Source organism: Brassica oleracea, chromosome C2 (genome assembly GCF_000695525.1).
Source record: "Brassica oleracea var. oleracea cultivar TO1000 chromosome C2, BOL, whole genome shotgun sequence".
In the NCBI taxonomy this organism is placed as follows: domain Eukaryota; kingdom Viridiplantae; phylum Streptophyta; class Magnoliopsida; order Brassicales; family Brassicaceae; genus Brassica; species Brassica oleracea.
Window position 1 is genome coordinate 20,263,545 of NC_027749.1, and position 6,567 is coordinate 20,270,111.

Consider the following 6,567-nt stretch of genomic DNA (forward strand, 5'->3'; position numbering starts at 1 on the left):
AGTTATTTGTTCATGCGATTTTTGTTTTTAACATTTCATGTGACTTTTCTAACGTATTTGAGCTCCTGTCTTTTTCTCAGGTTGAATTCCAACTCTGATATTGCTAATAGGGTTGCTGCTGAGGTTGTCACTAAGCCTGAGACAGTGACTCTTGAAGAGCTATTCTCTTACATCAAGCAAGACTCTTCTAAGGTATAAGCATTGTTCTGTTTTTACATTCGTTTCCATGCGTGTGGGTACTTACTAAGCTTATTTTATTTTTTCACAATGAAGGTTGCTTGGTTTGAGTGCATGGAGACTATATATGATGTTGTCCAGGGTTCTGCATGGTATTACATCTCATGCGGTGGATGTAATAGCAAGGCGGTCAACGGGCCTACTTCTCTGATTTGCAATAATAAGAAGTGTGTGAAGACTGAAGTCACAGGCGTACCTCAGTAAGTGCTGAGTCTTTTCATCTATGTTTTGTCAGCGTTAGTAGCTAATCTTCTTTCGTTGTAGGTACCTCACGAGGATTTCTGTGTATAATAAGAGAGAATAAGCAGTTTTTGTCATTCTTGGTGATGCTGGCAAGGAGCTGACTGGTAAACATGCAGCAGAGTTAGTTGCTAATTACTTTGAGGTACTTTCAGACTTGACTATATATAGCAAATAGGTTGGTGTTACGGGAAGTAGTTAGGACATCATCGATTCATATATTATCTCAACTCATGTGCATTTTGCTTGGATGTTAGGCTAATGGTGGAGTAGGAGCTGATCACTGCGTGCCTGTTCCGCGAGCTTTGCTTGATACAATAGGGCAAACACGCAAGTTCATTGTGAAGGTCTCAGATCATAATCTGACAGGCAAGACTCAGACCATAACTGTCACCAAGATACTCCCACCAGAAGTCCCGCTGCCGTCGACCGTAGGTGTCGAGTCTGGTTCTTCAGGAAGCTCTGGAGATAATGCAGGTGATAAGGCTAGAAAAGCCGATGAGATCCTTGAGGCAGATGAAGCAAAGCGTCCCAAGAGTGGCTAATGTGTTTTCTACTTATCTTCTCATGCAGTGATTGTTTTTGCTGCATTTCAAGACGTTTTTTTTTTATGTTTCTCTTATGGTTTTGTGTTCTTTTCATTTCAAACTTCTGGCTTTTGACCTTTATGTTTAAGTTTTTGAATACAATTTCATTATATGGTTTTTACTTATCTTATGAGCAATTTACATATTGTATTATGATCTTTTTCATAGTGCGTAAAACTTATTAAGTTTGAATAAGTGTTAGATTCTCGATCATAGGTGAGGCTGTTGTATCCATTCTCTATACATTAATTAATATAACCTTACTTTCTCTTCACGTAAGATTATTTCCAAGAAGTGATACGATTGTTTTGTTCGTTATTTTGAATAGTTTTGTTTCCATTAATTCTCTCAGTCGAATATTATAACTAAGAATTAAGATATCTACTCATTTAATTATCCTAACTCTAGAAATCAATTTCTTACCATTAGACAAGCATCACGCTCACACAATCTGTGAGAAAATGTTCGATCCCATCATGGCATCTTTGAAGCTTGGTACACCATTGAAGACTTACTATCATCTCCTTTACAATCACTCCCCATCTCTCTGCACATATTAACAAATTATTTTGCCAACGGACATGAAGAAATAACATCTCAACCACCGATAGCAGTTCGTATTATTAGGCTTTGGCCTATCATAACTCAAACCAACGACATGCTCGGCACTGCCTTCATAGCAGTTCGTATTATTTATCTTTCACAGGTTATCGACATCTAGACCATTGATCTTATTCATCAATCTTACAAATCTTTCAAATACCCCACAAGCCTCATAGATCCACAGAGATTTGAAGCTTTACGTATCTCAAAGATAACCAATAGTCTCAATTTGTAGAGATAGTCAAAGATCTAACTTTTGTAAATTTATCAGTTTAGTCTTCACTAATTTCTTCTTCAGATAGCTTTGTTCATTAACTTAGATTGCATGTTCTTATTTTCGTTTTTTTCCTTACTTTAAAGATCTAAATTTGGTTAACTTTTCCAGCTAGCAACTCTGATGGAAGCAAAGAAGCAGTCAACACAGCTCAACCAGCCACAACAACCGCCACAACAATTAGCGGTCAACACAGCTCAACCAGCCACATCAATAGGCACTCAAGATAGCTCAACCTCAGGAGTAACTAATGTAGACGAGCTAAACAGAGTCGAGCTCAGAAGCTACCAATTGATACGCATTGAGGAGCCGGAAGAAGACATCGATCCAGATTATATGCATTATCTGAGAGCAATAGGTGCATACGACTCAGTTCAACCACAGTCAGCACGAGGAAAGGGTCGTGGTCGTAAGGGTCGACGCTAAAACATCTACCTAATATTCCTAATGCTGTGATATTTGTATTACCATTGCTTCACTAATGTTTTATTTGCTTCAGTATGCTATATTTGCTTGGTATGTTTCAATTTGATTCTCTATGTTTTATTTGCTTCAGCACAATATTTTTCTTTTTCCTATGTATGAGATTTGTGTGTGTCTTTAATACAAATTATAATTTTAGTTGTATATTTCCTAAAAATCCACAAATTATGCAATTAGACATTCCAAATCAAACAATTGTTGCTGCAAATCAACCAAAAAATGTTTCATTATCCAATATGCTACATATAAAAAATGTATCTATGAAACTTGACATCCTAGCACAAGAAGAAACTACATTATAGTATTCAATGATATACGGTAGATGCTATCATCTTTATAATACCGCGTTTTATAATAGCCAGACTATGTATTTAAAAATGATATACATATGAACACAAAAAAAATTTAAACTTTAGCAAAAGCAGAGTATTGTAATTTCTAATAAATATTAAAGTATGATTCCTAAAAGACTAATATAAACATTTTTTCATTTTTTCCATCTCTTCAGCTGATACCATTTGACTAATATAAACTTTAGCTATGTTTACATATAAAATATGAAACAAAATATGAATTAATGGTATTCCAAACAGAACATTATAATCTTCATAACAAATTGCTCTGATTTTACAAATATTTTATAAAAAAAGTCAAATGATGTAATATAAACATAGAGTATATGATTTTGTTTACAGGTTGATCTTATAGAAATTCAGTAAATCTATTATCCATAACTTTTAACAAATCAAAATCAGTGTAAAATTACCTTATAGAAATTCAATGATAATGTAATATTACATGTGGAACACATTGTTCTAAATCATTTCTAACCCGATGAAGTATTAAGCATCATTACTATATACACGATTTTTTAATTGCGAAAATGGCAAAAATTAAAAATATGTTTGTGTGGGAGTGGAACCCTGGTCCACTAGCATATATGCGGGCTCCTCTACCACTAGAGTAAAGACACACTTTGCAAACTATTTTACAAACATATTAAAAATAACCAGCACCAGTACTATATTAGCAAAATTTTAATCGCGAAAATGTCGTATATTAGGAATATGTTGGGGAGAAAGTTCGAACCCTGGTTCAGGAGCATATACGAGGGTTACTCTACCACTAGAGTGAAGACACACTTTGCAAACTTAATTGCAGAAATAATATATATAACCAGCAGTTGAAATCCACTGGGAATTGACAATAACGTCAATTCATAAAGTTTGAGTGTTTCTTCTTCCTTTTAACGAGGAAAACTTGAGAGTCTTTTTCTCTTCTAACTCTCCTCTTTGATCGCAGCGAATCTCTCCCGCCATGTCTGAAAAAAATCGTTCTTCTACTGATTGACCTCGGCGTCGGAGGTTCAGCCAGGTCGATTGCTCATTCGGAGATGTCTATCAATCCCGATCTCAAGTTCCGTTCGTATCGTTTGACGAACGTCTCCAAAGAAGCCGGCAGCTTTTCTCCAATAACGTTACTGCCGTCGAAGGATACTCTCGCCGTCATCCTAATGAGGAAGCCGCTATCGGGTATCGCTCTCTTTGCCTCCGAGGGTTTATAGTTCAGGGTTCTTTAGATCCTAGGGATTCAGTTGTAGAGGAAGTGTTTAGGATGATCGATAGCATAGGTTGGTCCTACACTGTGATGCATGTGCATCCATTCTGCCCTAGGGTTGTGAGAGAGTTCATCTCAAACAAACCCTTCAATGATGAGGGTGTTCTTATTCGAGGATATGTGTTCCAATTTACTCCTTCGGTGATCAACCGCTTGATGATGACACCATCTGTTGAACACTCTTTTGAGTGGGAAGAAGTTGATCTGAAGCTTGCCATATCACACCTCACTGGAGGCCGATGCTCGGGATGGGCAGGGTTCAATCTCAATGCTTTGCTCAATCCCTTTCAAACTCTTTATCGTATTTGTGAGTTGAATTGGCTTCCAGGTCCTGTCTCTGATGCAATGATCAAGAACCGACTCCGCCTTCTGTATGCTGTTGCGAAATGCCACAAAATCAGATTTGGTGGCATTGTGTATGAACAAGTGATTGAGATGACCCGCAAAACAGACTGGGAGACGAACCTCATATTTCCAAATCTCATATATCAACTCCTAATGCTTCAAAGAGAAGTCCCTTTCCTACCAGGAGACGAAGAACCTATTGGAAGAGGACTCCGTATCTATGGGTTAGCAGGTGACACAAGTGGGCCAAAGGGACGAAGAAGGCTGTATTAGCTTAGTGTCCAAGTTATTTTTTGTTAGCTCCATCACTCTTTTACTAATGTGGCTGATGTATGATCTTTTTGTTTAGTAGCTTTTGTCTGAATCCTTTACTAAGCGGTTGTAATGTCAATGACTGTTCTGTTTTTGGGATGATCTTTTGATGCTGTAAATAATAGAAAATAAGAGCAAAATATGGAAAAATCAATAAAAAGGCGTAGTTGTAGATTTGAAATTTACAAAATATAAAAAATTATAGAATTGATTTGTTTAGAAAGATTGATTTTCTAGATGAGAGTAAAATTATATAGTTTGAGTTTTGAAAAATTTGTCCACATTCTCATTATTTAAAATAAATAAATGTTGATATCAAATTAATTGGCTCATCCTTAATCCTCTACATATTATTTTAAATCATAAAACATATTAGCACCGGCAAACAACTCCAAATAAAACACTTTTAACACAATGTTTTTACTGATTTTATATCTAAGAATCAATAGGAATTTATTGTTATTCATAATAATGTGGTGATGACGATCCAACAGAACGTATATATTTTTTACTCGACTAACATATTGTAGACCAAAAAGCAATACATGTTCGTATAATAAGACACCTATAAATATATTAATTATAATGTTCGTATTACAAAATACAACTCAATTATTTCGTATTGGGCATTCCTATGTAATTCCAATAGCATTTACAATTTTGCAAGAAGTTATGTATTTCAGGTCACTAAACCATTTAGGTGGCAACCAAACATCTAATTATATTTCAAACAAGTCACTTATATATATATTAGATTTAAGTTTTATGCAATTTACTTTATATATTAATTATTGAAAAAACATAATTTGTGTTCTCTAAAATTTTTTTAAAAAAATAAATCAATAGATTTATGCTGAAAAAATATTTATATTATCACAATCTACATTTTAGCTCTGAACTATTTAGACATACATAACATGGTGGAAACCTGATCAAATTATCATATTTATTTGAAACATGTTTTAGACAAAAATATGAATAATTATAATCGAATTTCAGATAATTCTTAACAACGTTCCAACCCCATGGTTCATTAGCATTTACATAAATCTATATATATATACAAATGTACGCAGATGTATATATAAATACATGTATTAAATGACTATAAAATATAAAATTAATTAATACTATACATCTTATCACAAACTACAATAAGATAAAAATTAATAGTTAATTATTATACTTTTTTTGCTAATTTAAGATAAACAGCTAATTGATTTTCACCATGCAAATAATTCAGATGGACACTTGCAAAAAAGGAAACGAGGTCGTCCACGTGGGTCACATACGAAATCGAAAGGTATGTATTTACTCTCAAAAATATTTCTAAGATCAATATCAAAATTTTCTCTACATAATACTAAAACTATGTAAATTTTCAGTTCATCTAATTAATGATCGACCAACATTTAAACAAAAATATTATGACTATAAGTTTATATGGATTATAATATTATATTTTAATCAATACTTATTCATCAAACAAACTGACTTTTCGCATTTAATCAAATAAGGACTAAAAATCATTAAAGCCATAGATCAGCTCCAGAAAAATTGAAGAACATAGTCTACAAGGAGATCTTCAACCATCTCCATTCTCATGAAAGTAAGTAAAATTCCAAATCTAAAACCTAATTCCATATGTTTTCAGTGATTACTTATCTAATTATTCACATTTATATGCTTTGCTCACGAGAAGTATGGTACTCAATGTTCTAGCGATCAACATAAACAAATGAAAGCTAAACTTCATCTTGATGATTGTTATATCACTACTTCAAGGTACATCAACTTATACTATGAAATATATAAGCTGATTTCTATTATTAAGATATGTCCACTGATTTACTTCTAAATGATTTCAGG